Genomic DNA, 21,291 nt, shown 5'->3' on the forward strand with positions numbered 1-21,291 from the left:
CCTGGTTAGAGAGAGAGAGTGGGGCAAATCAACCTGTATTCCTGTTACTGAATCGTCTAGTGATCGCTGGGTTAGTGAGAGGGGAAATCAGCCAGGTTTCCGGATCCTGATCCATGGGTTACAGAGAGAGTGGGGAAAACAGCCAGGGTTCCTGCTCCTGATCACTGTCCAGTGATCCCTGGGTTAGAGAGAGAGGGGAAATCAGCCAGGGTTCCTGCTCCTGATCATTGTCCAGTGATCCCTGGGTTAGAGAGGGAGAGAGACCGGAAATCATCCAGGGTTCCTGCTCCTGATCACTGTCCAGTGATCCCTGAGATAGAGAGAGGAGAAATCATCCAGGTATCCTTCTCCTCATCCAGTGTTAGAGAGAGAGTGGAAATCAGCCAGGGTTCCTGCTCCTGATCACTGTCCAGTGATCCCTGGGTTAAAGAGAGAGAGAGAGGGGGGTGCAAATCAGCCAGGGGGTTCCTGCTCCTGAACCATGGGTTAGAGAGAGAGAGTGGAAATCAGCCAGGGTTCCTGCTCCTGATCACTGTCCAGTGATCCCTGGGTTAGAGACAGAGAGATCGAAATCATCGAAGGGGTTCCTGCTCCTGATTCCTCAGTTAGAGAGAGCGAGAGAGAGGGAAAATCAGCCAGGGTTCCTGCTCCTGATCACTGGGTTAGAAAGAGAGAAAGTGGAAATAAGCCAGGGTTCCTGCTCCTGATCCCTGTCCAGTGATCCCTGGGTTAGAGAGAGAGAGGGGAAATCAGCCAGGATTCCGGATCCTGATCCATGGGTTACAGAGAGAGAGGGGAAAACAGCCAGGGGGTTCCTGCTCCTGAACCATGGGTTAGAGAGAGAGAGGGGAAATCAGCCAGGGTTCCAGCTCCTGATCCCTGTCCAGTGATCCCTGGAGTAGAGAGAGAAAGGGCAAATCAGCCACGGTTCCTGCTCCTGATCCCTGGGTTAGAGAGAGGGGGCAAATCAGCCAGGGTTCCTGCTCCTGATCACTGTCCAGTGATCCCTGGGTTAGAGAGAGAGAAGGGAGATCAGCCAGGGTTCCTGCTCCTTATCTCTGTCCAGTAAACCCTGGGTAAGAGAGCGATAGAGACAGGAAATCATCCAGGGTTCCTGCTCCTGATCCCTGGGTTAGAGAGAGGGGAAATCAGCCAGGGTTCCTGCTCCTGATCTCTGTCAAGTGATCCCTGTGTTAGAGAGAGAGAGGGGAAATCAGCCAGGGTTCCTGCTCCTGATCACTGTCCAGTGATCCCTGGGTTAGAGAGAGAGGGGAAATCAGCCAGGGTTCCTGCTCCTGATCATTGTCCAGTGATCCCTGGGTTAGAGAGGGAGAGAGACCGGAAATCATCCAGGGTTCCTGCTCCTGATCACTGTCCAGTGATCCCTGAGATAGAGAGAGAGAGAGAGAGGGGGGTGCAAATCAGCCAGGGGGTTCCTGCTCCTGAACCATGCGTTAGAGAGAGAGAGTGGAAATCAGCCAGGGTTCCTGCTCCTGATCACTGTCTAGTGATCCCTGGGTTAGAGAGAGAGGGGAAATCAGCCAGGGTGTCTGCTCCTGATCACTGTCCAGTGATCCCTGGGTTAGAGAGAGAGGGGAAATCAGCCAGGGTTCCTGCTCCTGATCATTGTCCAGTGATCCCTGGGTTAGAGAGGGAGAGAGACCGGAAATCATCCAGGGTTCCTGCTCCTGATCACTGTCCAGTGATCCCTGAGATAGAAAGAGGAGAAATCATCCAGGGATCCTTCTCCTCATCCAGTGTTAGAGAGAGAGTGGAAATCAGCCAGGGTTCCTGCTCCTGATCACTGTCCAGTGATCCCTGGGTTAGAGAGAGAGAGAGAGGGGGGTGCAAATCAGCCAGGGGGTTCCTGCTCCTGAACCATGCGTTAGAGAGAGAGAGTGGAAATCAGCCAGGGTTCCTGCTCCTGATCACTGTCCAGTGATCCCTGGGGTAGAGAGAGAAAGGGCAAATCAGCCACGGTTCCTGCTCCTGATCCCTGGGTTAGAGAGAGAGGGGGCAAATCAGCCAGGGTTCCTGCTGCAGATCACTGTTCTGTGATCCCTGGGTTAGAGAGAGAGATAGAGACCGGAAATCATCCATGGTTCCTGCTCCTGATCCATGCGTTAGTGAGAGAGAGAGAGAGAGCTAAAATCAGCCAGGGTTCCTGATCCTGATCACTGTCCGGTGATCCCTGGGTTAGAGAGTGGGGAAATCAGCCAGGGTTCCTGCTCCTGATCGCTGTCCAGTGATCCCTGGGTTAGAGAGAGAGAAAGATCGGAAATCATCCAGGGGGTTTCTGCTCCTGATCCCTGTGTTAGAGCGAGAGAGAGAGGAGTGTGAAAATCAGCCAGGGTTCCTGCTCCTGAACCATGGGTTAGAGAGAGGGCAAATCAGCCAGGGTTCCTGCTCCTGATCCCTGGGTTAGAGAGAGAGGGGGCAAATCAGCCAGGGTTCCTGCTCCAGATCGCTGTCCAGTGATCCCTGGGTTAGAGAGCGAGATAGAGACCAGAAATCATCCAGGGTTCCTTCTCCTGATCCATGCGTTAGAGAGAGAGAGAGAGAGGGAAAATCAGCCAGGGTTCCTGCTCCTGATCCCTGTCCAGTGAAACCTGTGTTATAGAGAGAGAGAGAGTCCGGTAATCATCCAGGCTTCCTGTTCCTGATCCCTGGGTTAGAGAGAGAGGGGAAATCAGCCAGGGTTCCTGCTCCTGATCACTGTCCAGTGATCCCTGGGTTAGAGAGAGAGAAGGGAAATCAGCCAGGGTTCCTGCTCCTGATCGCTGTCCAGTGATCCCTGGGTTAGAGAGAGAGAGGGGAAATCAGCCAGGGTTCCTGCTCCTGATCACTGTCCAGTGATCCCTGGGTTAGAGAGAGGGAACATCAGCCAGGGTTCCTGCTCCTGATAACTGTCCAGTGATCCCTGGTTTAGAGAGGGGGGAAATCAGCCAGGGTTCCTGCTCCTGATCCATGGGTTACAGAGAGAGAGGGGAAAACAGCCAGGGTTCCTGCTCCTGATCACTGTCCAGTGATCCCTGGGTTAGAGGGAGGAGGCAAATCAGACAGGGTTCCTGCTCGTGATCACTGTCCAGTGATCCCTGTGTTAGAGAGAGAGAGGGCAAATCAGCCAGGGTTCCTGCTCCTGATCAATGTCCAGTGATCCCTGGGTTAGAGAGAGAGGGGAAATCAGCCAGGGTTCCTGCTCCTGATCAATGTCCAGTGATCCTTGGGTTAGAGACAACAGGGAAATCAGCCAGCGTTCCTGCTCCTGATCCCTGGGTTAGAGAGAGAGAGTGTGACAAATCAACCTGTATTCCTGTTACTGAATCGTCTAGTGATCGCTGGTTTAGAGAGAGGGGAAATCAGCCAGGGTTCCTGCTCCTGATGACTGTCCAGTGATCCCTGGGTTAGAGAGAGGAGGCAAATCAGACAGGGTTCCTGCTCGTGATCAATGTCCAGTGATCCCTGTGTTAGAGAGAGAGAGAGGGGAAATCATCCAGGGTTCCTGCTCCTGATCCCTGTCCAGTGATCCCTGGGTTAGAGAGAGGGGAACTCAGCCAGGGTTCCTGCTCCTGATCTCTGTCCAGTGATCCCTGGTTTAGAGAGAGGGGAAATCATCCAGGGTTCCTGCTCCTGATCCATGCGTTAGAGAGAGAGAGAGAGAGAGAGGAAAACGGCCAGGGTTCCTGCTCCTGATCCCTGTCCAGTGAACCCTGTGTTATATAGAGAGAGAGAGTCCGGTAATCCTCCAGGCTTCCTGTTCCTGATTCCTGGGTTAGAGAGAGGGCAAATCAGCCAGGGTTCCTGTTCCTGATTCCTGGGTTAGAGAGAGGGCAAATCAGCCAGGGTTCCTGCTCCTGATCCCTGTCCAGTGATCCCTGGGTTAGAGAGAGGGGAAATCAGCCAGGGTTCCTGCTCCTGATCGCTGCCCAGTGATCCCTGGGTTAGAGAGAGAGAAGGGAAATCACCAAGGTTCCTGCTCCTGATCTCTGTCCAGTGATCCCTGGGTTAGAGAGAGAGAAGGGAAATCAGCCAGGGTTCCTGCTCCTGATCTCTGTCCAGTGATCCCTTGTTTAGAGAGAGGGGAAATCAGCCAGGGTTCCTGCTCCTGATCTCTGTCCAGTGATCCCTGGGTTAGAGAGAGGGGAAATCAGCCAGGGTTCCTGCTCCTGATCACTGTCCAGTGATCCCTGGGTTAGAGAGAGAGAGAGACCGGAAATCATCCAGGGGGTTGCTGCTCCTGATCGCTGGTTTAGAATGACAGAGAGAGTGGGGAGCAAATCAGCCAGGGTTCCTGCTCCAGATCACTGTCTAGAGATCCCTGGGTTAGAGAGAGAGAGGGAAAAACAGCCAGGGTTCCTTCTCCTGATCACTGTCTAGAGATCCCTGGGCTAGAGACAACAGGGAAATCAGCCAGCGTTCCTGCTCCTGATCCCTGGGTTAGAGAGAGAGAGTGGGGCAAATCAACCTGTATTCCTGTTACTGAATCGTCTAGTGATCGCTGGGTTAGTGAGAGGGGAAATCAGCCAGGGTTCCGGATCCTGATCCATGGGTTACAGAGAGAGAGGGGAAAACAGCCAGGGTTCCTGCTCCTGATCACTGTCCAGTGATCCCTGGGTTAGAGAGAGAGGGGAAATCAGCCAGGGTTCCTGCTCGTGATCACTGTCCAGTGATCCCTGGGTTAGAGAGTGAGGGGAAATCAGCCAGGGTTCCTGCTCCTGATCGTTGTCCAGTGATCCCTGGGTTAGAGAGAGAGGGGAAAACAGCCAGGGTTCCTGCTCCTGATCCCTGGGTTAGAGAGGGAGAGAGACTGGAAATCATCCAGGGTTTTCCTGCTCCAGATCTTTGGGTTAGAGAGAGGGAGGAGGGGGTGGGGGGGAAATCAGCCAGGGTTCCTGCTCCTGATCACTGTCTAGTGATCCCTGGGTTAGAGAGAGGAGGCAAATCAGCCAGGGTTCCTGCTCGTGATCACTGTCCAGTGATCCCTGGGTTAGAGAGAGAGTGGTGAAATCAGCCAGGGTTCCTGCTCCTGATCACTGACCATTGATCCCTGGGTTAGAGACAGAGAGAGATCGAAATCATCCAGGGGGTTTCTGCTCCTGATTCCTCAGTTAGAGGGAGAGGGGGCAAATCAGCCAGGGTTCCTGCTCCTGATCACTATCCAGTGATCCATGGTTTAGAGAGAGGGGAAATCAGCCAGGGTTCCTGCTCCTGATCTCTGTCCAGTGATCCCTGGTTTAGAGAGAGGGGAAATCAGCCAAGGTTCCTGCTCCTGATCTCTGTCCAGTGATCCCTGGTTTAGAGAGAGGGGAAATCAGCCAGGGTTCCTGCTCCTGATCTCTGTCCAGTGATCCCTGGTTTAGAGAGAGGGGAAATCAGCTAGGGTTCCTGCTCCTGATCCCTGTCCAGTGAACCCTGTGTTATAGAGAGAGAGAGAGTCCGGTAATCATCCAGGCTTCCTGTTCCTGATCCCTGGGTTACAGAGAGAGGGGAAATCAGCCAGGGTTCCTGCTCCTGATCACTGTCCAGTGATCCTTGGGTTAGAGAGAGAGAAAGATCGGAAATCATCCAGGGGGTTTCTGCTCCTGATGCCTGTGTTAAAGAGAGAGAGAGAGGGATGTGCAAATCAGACAGATTTCCTGCTCGTGAATCATGGGTTAGAGAGAGAGAGGGGATATCAGCCAGGTTTCCTGCTCCTGATCACTGTCCAGTGATCCCTGGGTTAGAGAGAGAGAGGGGAAATCAGCCAGGGTTCCTGATCCTGATCCATGGGTTAGCGAGAGAGAGAGAGAGGGGGGCAAATCAGCCAGTGTTCCTGTTACTGAACCGTCTAGTGATCGCTGGGTTAGTGAGATGGGAAATCAGCCAGGGTTCCTGCTCCTGATCGCTGTCCAGTGATCCCTGGGAAAGAGAGAGAGAGGGGAAATCAGCCTGGGTTCCTGATCCTGATCGTTGTCCAATGATCCCTGGGTTAGAGAGGGAGAGAGTCCAGAAATCATCCAGGGTTCCTGCTCCTGATCACTGAAAAGTGATCCCTGGGTTAGAGAGAGAGGGGAAATCAGCCAGGGTTCCTGCTCCTGATCCCTGTCCAGTGATCCCTGAGATAGAGAGAGGAGAAATCAGCCAGGGATCCTTCTCCTCATCCAGTGTTAGAGAGAGAGTGGAAATCAGCCAGGGTTCCTGCTCCTGATCGCTGTCCAGTGATCCCTGGGTTAGAGAGAAGGGAAATCAGCCAGGATTCCTGCTCCTGATCCATGGGTTAGCGAGAGAGAGAGAGAAAGAGAGAGAGGGGGGCAAATCAGCCAGGGTTCCAGTTACTGAACCGTCTAGTGATCCCTGTGTTAGAGAGAGGGGAAATCAGCCAGGGTTCCTGCTCCTGTTCCATGGGTTAGAGAGAGAGAGGAAATAAGCCAGGGTTCCTGCTCCTCATCCAGTTTTAGAGAGAGAGAGGGGAAATCAGACAGGGTTCCTGCTCCTGATCACTATCCAGTGATCCATGGTTTAGAGAGAGGGGAAATCAGCCAGGGTTCCTGCTCCTGATCTCTGTCCAGTGATCCCTGGTTTAGAGAGAGGGGAACTCAGCCAAGGTTCCTGCTCCTGATCTCTGTCCAGTGATCCCTGGTTTAGAGAGAGGGGAAATCAGCCAGGGTTCCTGCTCCTGATCCCTGTCCAGTGAACCCTGTGTTATAGAGAGAGAGAGAGTCCGGTAATCATCCAGGCTTCCTGTTCCTGATCCCTGGGTTACAGAGAGAGGGGAAATCAGCCAGGGTTCCTGCTCCTGATCACTGTCCAGTGATCCTTGGGTTAGAGAGAGAGAAAGATCGGAAATCATCCAGGGGGTGTCTGCTCCTGATGCCTGTGTTAAAGAGAGAGAGAGAGGGATGTGCAAATCAGACAGATTTCCTGCTCGTGAATCATGGGTTAGAGAGAGAGAGGGGATATCAGCCAGGTTTCCTGCTCCTGATCACTGTCCAGTGATCCCTGGGTTAGAGAGAGAGAGGGGAAATCAGCCAGGGTTCCTGATCCTGATCCATGGGTTAGCGAGAGAGAGAGAGAGGGGGGCAAATCAGCCAGTGTTCCTGTTACTGAACCGTCTAGTGATCGCTGGGTTAGTGAGATGGGAAATCAGCCAGGGTTCCTGCTCCTGATCGCTGTCCAGTGATCCCTGGGAAAGAGAGAGAGAGGGGAAATCAGCCTGGGTTCCTGATCCTGATCGTTGTCCAATGATCCCTGGGTTAGAGAGGGAGAGAGTCCAGAAATCATCCAGGGTTCCTGCTCCTGATCACTGAAAAGTGATCCCTGGGTTAGAGAGAGAGGGGAAATCAGCCAGGGTTCCTGCTCCTGATCCCTGTCCAGTGATCCCTGAGATAGAGAGAGGAGAAATCAGCCAGGGATCCTTCTCCTCATCCAGTGTTAGAGAGAGAGTGGAAATCAGCCAGGGTTCCTGCTCCTAATCGCTGTCCAGTGATCCCTGGGTTAGAGAGAAGGGAAATCAGCCAGGATTCCTGCTCCTGATCCATGGGTTAGCGAGAGAGAGAGAGAAAGAGAGAGAGGGGGGCAAATCAGCCAGGGTTCCAGTTACTGAACCGTCTAGTGATCCCTGTGTTAGAGAGAGGGGAAATCAGCCAGGGTTCCTGCTCCTGTTCCATGGGTTAGAGAGAGAGAGGAAATAAGCCAGGGTTCCTGCTCCTCATCCAGTTTTAGAGAGAGAGAGGGGAAATCAGACAGGGTTCCTGCTCCTGAGCCATGCGTTAGAGAGAGAGAGAGAGAGAGAGAGAGAGGGGAAATCAGCCAGGGTTCCTGCTCCTGATCACTGTCCAGTGATCCCTGGGTTAGAGAGAGAGAAAGATCGGAAATCATCCAGGGGGTTTCTGCTCCTGATACCTGTGTTAAAGAGAGAGAGAGAGGGGCGCAAATCAGACACGGTTCCTGCTCCTGAATCATGGGTTAGAGAGAGAGAGGGGAAATCAGCCAGGGTTCCTGCTCCTGATCACTGTCCAGTGATCCCTGGGTTAGAGAGGGAGACCGGAAATCAGCCAGGGTTCGTGCTCCTGATCATTGTCCAGTGATCCCTGGGATAGAGAGAGAGAGGGGAAATTAGCCAGGGTTCCTGCTCCTGATCACTGTCCAGTGATCCCTGGGTTAGAGAGAGAGAGGGGAAATCAGCCAGGGTTCCTGCTCCTGATCACTGTCCAGTGATCCCTGGGTTAGAGAGAGAGGGGGGAAATCAGCCAGGGTTCCTGCTCCTGATCACTGTCCAGTGATCCCTGGGTTAGAGAGAGAGAAAGATCGGAAATCATCCAGGGGGTTTCTGCTCCTGATACCTGTGTTAAAGAGAGAGAGAGAGGGGCGCAAATCAGACACGGTTCCTGCTCCTGAATCATGGGTTAGAGAGAGAGAGGGGAAATCAGCCAGGGTTCCTGCTCCTGATCACTGTCCAGTGATCCCTGGGTTAGAGAGGGAGACCGGAAATCAGCCAGGGTTCGTGCTCCTGATCATTGTCCAGTGATCCCTGGGATAGAGAGAGAGAGGGGAAATTAGCCAGGGTTCCTGCTCCTGATCACTGTCCAGTGATCCCTGGGTTAGAGAGAGAGAGGGGAAATCAGCCAGGGTTCCTGCTCCTGATCAATGTCCAGTGATCCCTGGGTTAGAGAGAGAGGGGGGAAATCAGCCAGGGATCCTGCTCCTGATCACTGAAAAGTGATCCCTGGGTTAGAGAGAGAGGGGAAATCAGCCAGGGTTCCTGCTCCTGATCATTGTCCAGTGATCCCTGGGTTAGAGAGGGAGAGAGACCGGAAATCATCCAGGGTTCCTGCTCCTGATCACTGTCCAGTGATCCCTGGGTTAGAGGGAGGAGGCAAATCAGACAGGGTTCCTGCTCGTGATCACTGTCCAGTGATCCCTGTGTTAGAGAGAGAGAGGGCAAATCAGCCAGGGTTCCTGCTCCTGATCAATGTCCAGTGATCCCTGGGTTAGAGAGAGAGGGGAAATCAGCCAGGGTTCCTGCTCCTGATCAATGTCCAGTGATCCTTGGGTTAGAGACAACAGGGAAATCAGCCAGCGTTCCTGCTCCTGATCCCTGGGTTAGAGAGAGAGAGTGTGACAAATCAACCTGTATTCCTGTTACTGAATCGTCTAGTGATCGCTGGTTTAGAGAGAGGGGAAATCAGCCAGGGTTCCTGCTCCTGATGACTGTCCAGTGATCCCTGGGTTAGAGAGAGGAGGCAAATCAGACAGGGTTCCTGCTCGTGATCAATGTCCAGTGATCCCTGTGTTAGAGAGAGAGAGAGGGGAAATCATCCAGGGTTCCTGCTCCTGATCCCTGTCCAGTGATCCCTGGGTTAGAGAGAGGGGAACTCAGCCAGGGTTCCTGCTCCTGATCTCTGTCCAGTGATCCCTGGTTTAGAGAGAGGGGAAATCATCCAGGGTTCCTGCTCCTGATCCATGCGTTAGAGAGAGAGAGAGAGAGAGAGGAAAACGGCCAGGGTTCCTGCTCCTGATCCCTGTCCAGTGAACCCTGTGTTATATAGAGAGAGAGAGTCCGGTAATCCTCCAGGCTTCCTGTTCCTGATTCCTGGGTTAGAGAGAGGGCAAATCAGCCAGGGTTCCTGCTCCTGATCCCTGTCCAGTGATCCCTGGGTAAGAGAGAGGGGAAATCAGCCAGGGTTCCTGCTCCTGATCGCTGCCCAGTGATCCCTGGGTTAGAGAGAGAGAAGGGAAATCACCAAGGTTCCTGCTCCTGATCTCTGTCCAGTGATCCCTGGGTTAGAGAGAGAGAAGGGAAATCAGCCAGGGTTCCTGCTCCTGATCTCTGTCCAGTGATCCCTTGTTTAGAGAGAGGGGAAATCAGCCAGGGTTCCTGCTCCTGATCTCTGTCCAGTGATCCCTGGGTTAGAGAGAGGGGAAATCAGCCAGGGTTCCTGCTCCTGATCACTGTCCAGTGATCCCTGGGTTAGAGAGAGAGAGACCGGAAATCATCCAGGGGGTTGCTGCTCCTGATCGCTGGTTTAGAATGACAGAGAGAGTGGGGAGCAAATCAGCCAGGGTTCCTGCTCCAGATCACTGTCTAGAGATCCCTGGGTTAGAGAGAGAGAGGGAAAAACAGCCAGGGTTCCTTCTCCTGATCACTGTCTAGAGATCCCTGGGTTAGAGACAACAGGGAAATCAGCCAGCGTTCCTGCTCCTGATCCCTGGGTTAGAGAGAGAGAGTGGGGCAAATCAACCTGTATTCCTGTTACTGAATCGTCTAGTGATCGCTGGGTTAGTGAGAGGGGAAATCAGCCAGGGTTCCGGATCCTGATCCATGGGTTACAGAGAGAGAGGGGAAAACAGCCAGGGTTCCTGCTCCTGATCACTGTCCAGTGATCCCTGGGTTAGAGAGAGAGGGGAAATCAGCCAGGGTTCCTGCTCCTGATCACTGTCCAGTGATCCCTGGGTTAGAGAGTGAGGGGAAATCAGCCAGGGTTCCTGCTCCTGATCGTTGTCCAGTGATCCCTGGGTTAGAGAGAGAGGGGAAAACAGCCAGGGTTCCTGCTCCTGATCCCTGGGTTAGAGAGGGAGAGAGACTGGAAATCATCCAGGGTTTTCCTGCTCCAGATCTTTGGGTTAGAGAGAGGGAGGAGGGGGTGGGGGGGAAATCAGCCAGGGTTCCTGCTCCTGATCACTGTCTAGTGATCCCTGGGTTAGAGAGAGGAGGCAAATCAGCCAGGGTTCCTGCTCGTGATCACTGTCCAGTGATCCCTGGGTTAGAGACAGAGAGAGATCGAAATCATCCAGGGGGTTTCTGCTCCTGATTCCTCAGTTAGAGGGAGAGGGGGCAAATCAGCCAGGGTTCCTGCTCCTGATCCCTGTCCAGTGATCCCTGAGATAGAGAGAGGAGAAATCAGCCAGGGATCCTTCTCCTCATCCAGTGTTAGAGAGAGAGTGGAAATCAGCCAGGGTTCCTGCTCCTGATCGCTGTCCAGTGATCCCTGGGTTAGAGAGAAGGGAAATCAGCCAGGATTCCTGCTCCTGATCCATGGGTTAGCGAGAGAGAGAGAGAAAGAGAGAGAGGGGGGCAAATCAGCCAGGGTTCCAGTTACTGAACCGTCTAGTGATCCCTGTGTTAGAGAGAGGGGAAATCAGCCAGGGTTCCTGCTCCTGTTCCATGGGTTAGAGAGAGAGAGGAAATAAGCCAGGGTTCCTGCTCCTCATCCAGTTTTAGAGAGAGAGAGGGGAAATCAGACAGGGTTCCTGCTCCTGATCACTATCCAGTGATCCATGGTTTAGAGAGAGGGGAAATCAGCCAGGGTTCCTGCTCCTGATCACTGTCCAGTGATCCCTGGGTTAGAGAGAGGGGAAATCAGCCAGGGTTCCTGCTCCTGATCTCTGTCCAGTGATCCCTGGTTTAGAGAGAGGGGAAATCAGCCAAGGTTCCTGCTCCTGATCTCTGTCCAGTGATCCCTGGTTTAGAGAGAGGGGAAATCAGCCAGGGTTCCTGCTCCTGATCTCTGTCCAGTGATCCCTGGTTTAGAGAGAGGGGAAATCAGCCAGGGTTCCTGCTCCTGATCCCTGTCCAGTGAACCCTGTGTTATAGAGAGAGAGAGAGTCCGGTAATCATCCAGGCTTCCTGTTCCTGATCCCTGGGTTACAGAGAGAGGGGAAATCAGCCAGGGTTCCTGCTCCTGATCACTGTCCAGTGATCCTTGGGTTAGAGAGAGAGAAAGATCGGAAATCATCCAGGGGGTTTCTGCTCCTGATGCCTGTGTTAAAGAGAGAGAGAGAGGGATGTGCAAATCAGACAGATTTCCTGCTCGTGAATCATGGGTTAGAGAGAGAGAGGGGATATCAGCCAGGTTTCCTGCTCCTGATCACTGTCCAGTGATCCCTGGGTTAGAGAGAGAGAGGGGAAATCAGCCAGGGTTCCTGATCCTGATCCATGGGTTAGCGAGAGAGAGAGAGAGGGGGGCAAATCAGCCAGTGTTCCTGTTACTGAACCGTCTAGTGATCGCTGGGTTAGTGAGATGGGAAATCAGCCAGGGTTCCTGCTCCTGATCGCTGTCCAGTGATCCCTGGGAAAGAGAGAGAGAGGGGAAATCAGCCTGGGTTCCTGATCCTGATCGTTGTCCAATGATCCCTGGGTTAGAGAGGGAGAGAGTCCAGAAATCATCCAGGGTTCCTGCTCCTGATCACTGAAAAGTGATCCCTGGGTTAGAGAGAGAGGGGAAATCAGCCAGGGTTCCTGCTCCTGATCCCTGTCCAGTGATCCCTGAGATAGAGAGAGGAGAAATCAGCCAGGGATCCTTCTCCTCATCCAGTGTTAGAGAGAGAGTGGAAATCAGCCAGGGTTCCTGCTCCTGATCGCTGTCCAGTGATCCCTGGGTTAGAGAGAAGGGAAATCAGCCAGGATTCCTGCTCCTGATCCATGGGTTAGCGAGAGAGAGAGAGAAAGAGAGAGAGGGGGGCAAATCAGCCAGGGTTCCAGTTACTGAACCGTCTAGTGATCCCTGTGTTAGAGAGAGGGGAAATCAGCCAGGGTTCCTGCTCCTGTTCCATGGGTTAGAGAGAGAGAGGAAATAAGCCAGGGTTCCTGCTCCTCATCCAGTTTTAGAGAGAGAGAGGGGAAATCAGCCAGGGTTCCTGCTCCTGATCCATGCGTTAGAGAGAGAGAGAGAGAGAGAGAGAGAGGGGAAATCAGCCAGGGTTCCTGCTCCTGATCACTGTCCAGTGATCCCTGGGTTAGAGAGAGAGAAAGATCGGAAATCATCCAGGGGGTTTCTGCTCCTGATACCTGTGTTAAAGAGAGAGAGAGAGGGGCGCAAATCAGACACGGTTCCTGCTCCTGAATCATGGGTTAGAGAGAGAGAGGGGAAATCAGCCAGGGTTCCTGCTCCTGATCACTGTCCAGTGATCCCTGTGTTAGAGAGAGAGAAGGGATATCAGCCAGGGTTCCTGCTCCTGATCTCTGTCCAGTGATCCCTGGTTTAGAGAGAGAGACGGGAAATCAGCCAGGGTTCCTGCTCTTGATCACTGTCCAGTTATCGCTGGTTTACAGAGAGGGGAAATCAGCCAGGGTTCCTGCTCTTGATCACTGTCCAGTGAACCCTGGGTTAGAGAGAGAGTGGTGAAATCAGCCAGGGTTCCTGCTCCTGATCTCTGTCCAGTGATCCCTGGTTTAGAGAGAGGGGAAATCAGCTAGGGTTCCGGCTCCTGATCACTATCCAGTGATCCCTGGGTTAGAGAGAGAGAATGGAAATCAGCCAGGGTTCCTGCTCCTGATCACTGTCCAGTGATCCCAGGGTTAGAGAGAGAGAAGGGAAATCAGCCAGGGTTCCTGCTCCTGATCACTGTCCAGTGATCCCAGGGTTAGAGAGAGAGAAGGGAAATCAGCCAGGGTTCCTGCTCCTGATCACTGTCCAGTGATCCCTGGGTTAGAGAGAGAGAAGGGAAATCAGCCAGGGTTCCTGCTCCTGATCTCTGTCTAGTGATCCCTGGGTTAGAGAGAGGGGAAATCAGCCAGGGTTCCTGCTCCTGATCTCTGTCCAGTAAACCTTGGGTAAGAGAGCGATAGAGACCGGAATTCATCCAGGTTTCCTGCTCCTGATCCATGCGTTAGAGAGAGAGAGAGAGAGAGGGGAAATCAGCTAGGGTTCCTGCTCCTGATCCCTGTCCAGTGAACCCTGTGTTATAGAGAGAGAGAGAGAGTCCGGTAATCATCCAGGCTTCCTGTTCCTGATCCCTGGGTTAGTGAGAGGGGAAATCAGCCAGGGTTCCTGCTCCTGATCACTGTCCAGTGATCCCTGGGTTAGAGAGAGAGAAAGATCGGAAATCATCCAGGGGGTTTCTGCTCCTGATCCCTGTGTTAGAGAGAGAGAGAGAGGGGGGTGCAAATCAGCCAGGGGGTTCCTGCTCCTGAACCATGGGTTAGAGAGAGAGAGGGGAAATCAGCCAGGGTTCCTGCTCCTGATCCCTGGGTTAGAGAGAGAGGGGGCAAATCAGCCAGGGTTCCTGCTCCAGATCGCTGTCCAGTGATCCCTGGGTTAGAGAGCGAGATAGAGACCAGAAATCATCCAGGGTTCCTTCTCCTGATCCATGCGTTAGAGAGAGAGAGAGAGAGAGGGAAAATCAGCCAGGGTTCCTGCTCCTGATCCCTGTCCAGTGAAACCTGTGTTATAGAGAGAGAGAGAGTCCGGTAATCATCCAGGCTTCCTGTTCCTGATCCCTGGGTTAGAGAGAGAGGGGAAATCAGCCAGGGTTCCTGCTCCTGATCGCTGTCCAGTGATCCCTGGGTTAGAGAGAGAGAAGGGAAATCAGCCAGGGTTCCTGCTCCTGATCGCTGTCCAGTGATCCCTGGGTTACAGAGAGAGATGGGAAATCAGCCAGGGTTCCTGCTCCTGATCGCTGTCTAGTGATCCCTGGGTTAGAGAGAGAGAAGGGAAATCAGCCAGGGTTCCTGCTCCTGATCGCTGTCCAGTGATCCCTGGGTTAGAGAGAGAGAAGGGAAATCAGCCAGGGTTCCTGCTCCTGATCTCTGTCCAGTGATCCCTGGGTTAGAGAGAGGGAAAATCAGCCAGGGTTCCTGCTCCTGATCTCTGTCCAGTGATCCCTGGTTTAGAGAGGGGGGAAATCAGCCAGGGTTCCTGCTCCTGATCCATGGGTTACAGAGAGAGAGGGGAAACAGCCAGGGTTCCTGCTCCTGATCACTGTCCAGTGATCCCTGGGTTAGAGGGAGGAGGCAAATCAGACAGGGTTCCTGCTCGTGATCACTGTCCAGTGATCCCTGTGTTAGAGAGAGAGAGGGCAAATCAGCCAGGGTTCCTGCTCCTGATCAATGTCCAGTGATCCCTGGGTTAGAGAGAGAGGGGAAATCAGCCAGGGTTCCTGCTCCTGATCAATGTCCAGTGATCCTTGGGTTAGAGACAACAGGGAAATCAGCCAGCGTTCCTGCTCCTGATCCCTGGGTTAGAGAGAGAGAGTGTGACAAATCAACCTGTATTCCTGTTACTGAATCGTCTAGTGATCGCTGGTTTAGAGAGAGGGGAAATCAGCCAGGGTTCCTGCTCCTGATGACTGTCCAGTGATCCCTGGGTTAGAGAGAGGAGGCAAATCAGACAGGGTTCCTGCTCGTGATCAATGTCCAGTGATCCCTGTGTTAGAGAGAGAGAGAGGGGAAATCATCCAGGGTTCCTGCTCCTGATCCCTGTCCAGTGATCCCTGGGTTAGAGAGAGGGGAACTCAGCCAGGGTTCCTGCTCCTGATCTCTGTCCAGTGATCCCTGGTTTAGAGAGAGGGGAAATCATCCAGGGTTCCTGCTCCTGATCCATGCGTTAGAGAGAGAGAGAGAGAGAGAGGAAAACAGCCAGGGTTCCTGCTCTTGATCCCTGTCCAGTGAACCCTGTGTTATATAGAGAGAGAGAGTCCGGTAATCCTCCAGGCTTCCTGTTCCTGATTCCTGGGTTAGAGAGAGGGCAAATCAGCCAGGGTTCCTGCTCCTGATCCCTGTCCAGTGATCCCTGGGTTAGAGAGAGGGGAAATCAGCCAGGGTTCCTGCTCCTGATCGCTGCCCAGTGATCCCTGGGTTAGAGAGAGAGAAGGGAAATCACCAAGGTTCCTGCTCCTGATCTCTGTCCAGTGATCCCTGGGTTAGAGAGAGAGAAGGGAAATCAGCCAGGGTTCCTGCTCCTGATCTCTGTCCAGTGATCCCTTGTTTAGAGAGAGGGGAAATCAGCCAGGGTTCCTGCTCCTGATCTCTGTCCAGTGATCCCTGGGTTAGAGAGAGGGGAAATCAGCCAGGGTTCCTGCTCCTGATCACTGTCCAGTGATCCCTGGGTTAGAGAGAGAGAGAGACCGGAAATCATCCAGGGGGTTGCTGCTCCTGATCGCTGGTTTAGAATGACAGAGAGAGTGGGGAGCAAATCAGCCAGGGTTCCTGCTCCAGATCACTGTCTAGAGATCCCTGGGTTAGAGAGAGAGAGGGAAAAACAGCCAGGGTTCCTTCTCCTGATCACTGTCTAGAGATCCCTGGGTTAGAGACAACAGGGAAATCAGCCAGCGTTCCTGCTCCTGATCCCTGGGTTAGAGAGAGAGAGTGGGGCAAATCAACCTGTATTCCTGTTACTGAATCGTCTAGTGATCGCTGGGTTAGTGAGAGGGGAAATCAGCCAGGGTTCCGGATCCTGATCCATGGGTTACAGAGAGAGAGGGGAAAACAGCCAGGGTTCCTGCTCCTGATCACTGTCCAGTGATCCCTGGGTTAGAGAGAGAGGGGAAATCAGCCAGGGTTCCTGCTCCTGATCACTGTCCAGTGATCCCTGGGTTAGAGAGAGGAGGGAAATCAGCCAGGGTTCCTGCTCCTGATCGTTGTCCAGTGATCCCTGGGTTAGAGAGAGAGGGGAAATCAGCCAGGGTGTCTGCTCCTGATCACTGTCCAGTGATCGCTGGGTTAGTGAGAGGGGAAATCAGCCAGGGTGTCTGCTCCTGATCACTGTCCAGTGATCCCTGGGTTAGAGAGAGAGAGGGGAAATCAGCCAGGGTTCCTGCTCCTGATCACTGTCCAGTGATCCCTGGGTTAGAGAGAGAGGGGAAATCAGCCAGGGTTCCTGCTCCTGATCACTGTCCAGTGATCCCTGGGTTAGAGAGAGGAGGGAAATCAGCCAGGGTTCCTGCTCCTGATCGTTGTCCAGTGATCCCTGGGTTAGAGAGTGAGGGGAAATCAGCCAGGGTTCCTGCTCCTGATCGTTGTCCAGTGATCCCTGGGTTAGAGAGAGAGGGGAAAACAGCCAGGGTTCCTGCTCCTGATCCCTGGGTTAGAGAGGGAGAGAGACTGGAAATCATCCAGGGTTTTCCTGCTCCAGATCTTTGGGTTAGAGAGAGGGAGGAGGGGGTGGGGGGGAAATCAGCCAGGGATCCTGTTCCTGATCACTGTCAGGTGATCCCTGGGTTAGAGAGAGATGGGAAATCAGCCAGGGTTCCTGCTCCTGATCACTGTCCAGTGATCCCTGGGTTAGAGAGAGGAGGCAAATCAGCCAGGGTTCCTGCTCGTGATCACTGTCCAGTGATCCCTGGGTTAGAGAGAGAGTGGTGAAATCAGCCAGGGTTCCTGCTCCTGATCACTGACCATTGATCCCTGGGTTAGAGACAGAGAGAGATCGAAATCATCCAGGGGGTTTCTGCTCCTGATTCCTCAGTTAGAGGGAGAGGGGGCAAATCAGCCAGGGTTCCTGCTCCTGATCACTATCCAGTGATCCATGGTTTAGAGAGAGGGGAAATCAGCCAGGGTTCCTGCTCCTGATCTCTGTCCAGTGATCCCTGGTTTAGAGAGAGGGGAAATCAGCCAAGGTTCCTGCTCCTGATCCCTGTCCAGTGAACCCTGTGTTATAGAGAGAGAGAGAGTCCGGTAATCATCCAGGCTTCCTGTTCCTGATCCCTGGGTTACAGAGAGAGGGGAAATCAGCCAGGGTTCCTGCTCCTGATCACTGTCCAGTGATCCTTGGGTTAGAGAGAGAGAAAGATCGGAAATCATCCAGGGGGTTTCTGCTCCTGATGCCTGTGTTAAAGAGAGAGAGAGAGGGATGTGCAAATCAGACAGATTTCCTGCTCGTGAATCATGGGTTAGAGAGAGAGAGGGGATATCAGCCAGGTTTCCTGCTCCTGATCACTGTCCAGTGATCCCTGGGTTAGAGAGAGAGAGGGGAAATCAGCCAGGGTTCCTGATCCTGATCCATGGGTTAGCGAGAGAGAGAGAGAGGGGGGCAAATCAGCCAGTGTTCCTGTTACTGAACCGTCTAGTGATCGCTGGGTTAGTGAGATGGGAAATCAGCCAGGGTTCCTGCTCCTGATCGCTGTCCAGTGATCCCTGGGAAAGAGAGAGAGAGGGGAAATCAGCCTGGGTTCCTGATCCTGATCGTTGTCCAATGATCCCTGGGTTAGAGAGGGAGAGAGTCCAGAAATCATCCAGGGTTCCTGCTCCTGATCACTGAAAAGTGATCCCTGGGTTAGAGAGAGAGGGGAAATCATCCAGGGTTCCTGCTCCTGATCACTGTCCAGTGATCCCTGGGCTAGAGAGAGGAGAAATCAGCCAGGGATCCTTCTCCTCATCCAGTATTAGAGAGAGAGTGGAAATCAGCCAGGGTTCCTGCTCCTGATCGCTGTCCAGTGATCCCTGGGTTAGAGAGAAGGGAAATCAGCCAGGATTCCTGCTCCTGATCCATGGGTTAGCGAGAGAGAGAGAGAAAGAGAGAGAGGGGGGCAAATCAGCCAGGGTTCCAGTTACTGAACCGTCTAGTGATCCCTGTGTTAGAGAGAGGAGAAATCAGCCAGGGTTCCTGCTCTTCATCCAGTGTTAGAGAGAGAGTGGAAATCAGCCAGGGTTCCTGCTCCTCATCCAGTGTTAGAGAGAGAGGGGAAATCAGCCAGGGTTCCTGCTCCTGATCGCTGTCCAGTGATCCCTGGGTTAGAGAGGGAGAGAGACCGGAAATCAGCCAGGGTTCCTGCTCCTGATCCATGCGTTAGAGAGAGAGAGAGAGAGAGAGAGAGAGGGGAAATCAGCCAGGGTTCCTGCTCCTGATCACTGTCCAGTGATCCCTGGGTTAGAGAGAGAGAAAGATCGGAAATCATCCAGGGGGTTTCTGCTCCTGATACCTGTGTTAAAGAGAGAGAGAGAGGGGCGCAAATCAGACACGGTTCCTGCTCCTGAATCATGGGTTAGAGAGAGAGAGGGGAAATCAGCCAGGGTTCCTGCTCCTGATCACTGTCCAGTGATCCCTGGGTTAGAGAGGGAGACTGGAAATCAGCCAGGGTTCGTGCTCCTGATCATTGTCCAGTGATCCCTGGGATAGAGAGAGAGAGGGGAAATTAGCCAGGGTTCCTGCTCCTGATCACTGTCCAGTGATCCCTGGGTTAGAGAGAGAGAGGGGAAATCAGCCAGGGTTCCTGCTCCTGATCACTGTCCAGTGATCCCTGGGTTAGAGAGAGAGGGGGGAAATCAGCCAGGGTTCCTGCTCCTGATCACTGTCCAGTGATCCCTGGGTTAGAGAGAGAGAAAGATCGGAAATCATCCAGGGGGTTTCTGCTCCTGATACCTGTGTTAAAGAGAGAGAGAGAGGGGCGCAAATCAGACACGGTTCCTGCTCCTGAATCATGGGTTAGAGAGAGAGAGGGGAAATCAGCCAGGGTTCCTGCTCCTGATCACTGTCCAGTGATCCCTGGGTTAGAGAGGGAGACCGGAAATCAGCCAGGGTTCGTGCTCCTGATCATTGTCCAGTGATCCCTGGGATAGAGAGAGAGAGGGGAAATTAGCCAGGGTTCCTGCTCCTGATCACTGTCCAGTGATCCCTGGGTTAGAGAGAGAGAGGGGAAATCAGCCAGGGTTCCTGCTCCTGATCAATGTCCAGTGATCCCTGGGTTAGAGAGAGAGGGGGGAAATCAGCCAGGGATCCTGCTCCTGATCACTGAAAAGTGATCCCTGGGTTAGAGAGAGAGGGGAAATCAGCCAGGGTTCCTGCTCCTGATCATTGTCCAGTGATCCCTGGGTTAGAGAGGGAGAGAGACCGGAAATCATCCAGGGTTCCTGCTCCTGATCACTGTCCAGTGATCCCTGGGTTAGAGAGGGAGAAAGATCGGAAATCATCCAGGGTTCCTGCTCCTGATCCATGGGTTAGAGAGAGAGAGGGGAAATCAGCCAGGGTTCCTGCTCCTGATCACTGTCCAGTGAGCCCTGGGTTAGAGAGAGAGAGAGGGGAAATCAGCCAGGGTTCTTGCTCCTGATCACTGTCCATTGATCCCTGGGTTAGAGACAGATAGAGATCGAAATCATCCAGGGGGTTCCAGCTCCTGATTCCTCAGTTAGAGAGAGAGGGGGCAAATCAGCCAGGGTTCCTACTCCTGATCACTATCCAGTGATCCCTGTGTTAGAGAGAGAGAAGGGATATCAGCCAGGGTTCCTGCTCCTGATCTCTGTCCAGTGATCCCTGGTTTAGAGAGAGAGAAGGGAAATCAGCCAGGGTTCCTGCTCTTGATCACTGTCCAGTTATCGCTGGTTTACAGAGAGGGGAAATCAGCCAGGGTTCCTGCTCCTGATCACTGTCCAGTGAACCCTGGGTTAGAGAGAGAGTGGTGAAATCAGCCAGGGTTCCTGCTCCTGATCTCTGTCCAGTGATCCCTGGTTTAGAGAGAGGGGAAATCAGCTAGGGTTCCGGCTCCTGATCACTATCCAGTGATCCCTGGGTTAGAGAGAGAGAATGGAAATCAGCCAGGGTTCCTGCTCCTGATCTCTGTCCAGTGATCCCAGGGTTAGAGAGAGAGAAGGGAAATCAGCCAGGGTTCCTGCTCCTGATCACTGTCCAGTGATCCCTGGGTTAGAGAGAGAGAAGGGAAATCAGCCAGGGTTCCTGCTCCTGATCTCTGTCTAGTGATCCCTGGGTTAGAGAGAGGGGAAATCAGCCAGGGTTCCTGCTCCTGATCTCTGTCCAGTAAACCTTGGCTAAGAGAGCGATAGAGACCGGAATTCATCCAGGTTTCCTGCTCCTGATCCATGCGTTAGAGAGAGAGAGAGAGAGAGAGAGGGGAAATCAGCTAGGGTTCCTGCTCCTGATCCCTGTCCAGTGAACCCTGTGTTATAGAGAGAGAGAGAGAGTCCGGTAATCATCCAGGCTTCCTGTTCCTGATCCCTGGGTTAGAGAGTGGGGAAATCAGCCAGGGTTCCTGCTCCTGATCACTGTCCAGTGATCCCTGGGTTAGAGAGAGAGAAAGATCGGAAATCATCCAGGGGGTTTCTGCTCCTGATCCCTGTGTTAGAGAGAATGAGAGAGGGGGGTGCAAATCAGCCAGGGGGTTCCTGCTCCTGAACCATGGGTTAGAGAGAGGGCAAATCAGCCAGGGTTCCTGCTCCTGATCCCTGGGTTAGAGAGAGAGGGGGCAAATCAGCCAGGGTTCCTGCTCCAGATCGCTGTCCAGTGATCCCTGGGTTAGAGAGCGAGATAGAGACCAGAAATCATCCAGGGTTCCTTCTCCTGATCCATGCGTTAGAGAGAGAGAGAGAGAGGGAAAATCAGCCAGGGTTCCTGCTCCTGATCCCTGTCCAGTGAAACCTGTGTTATAGAGAGAGAGAGAGTCCGGTAATCATCCAGGCTTCCTGTTCCTGATCCCTGGGTTAGAGAGAGAGGGGAAATCAGCCAGGGTTCCTGCTCCTGATCGCTGTCCAGTGATCCCTGGGTTAGAGAGAGAGAAGGGAAATCAGCCAGGGTTCCTGCTCCTGATCGCTGTCCAGTGATCCCTGGGTTACAGAGAGAGATGGGAAATCAGCCAGGGTTCCTGCTC

Source organism: Carcharodon carcharias (genome assembly GCF_017639515.1).
Source record: "Carcharodon carcharias isolate sCarCar2 chromosome 39 unlocalized genomic scaffold, sCarCar2.pri SUPER_39_unloc_25, whole genome shotgun sequence".
Classification (NCBI taxonomy): domain Eukaryota; kingdom Metazoa; phylum Chordata; class Chondrichthyes; order Lamniformes; family Lamnidae; genus Carcharodon; species Carcharodon carcharias.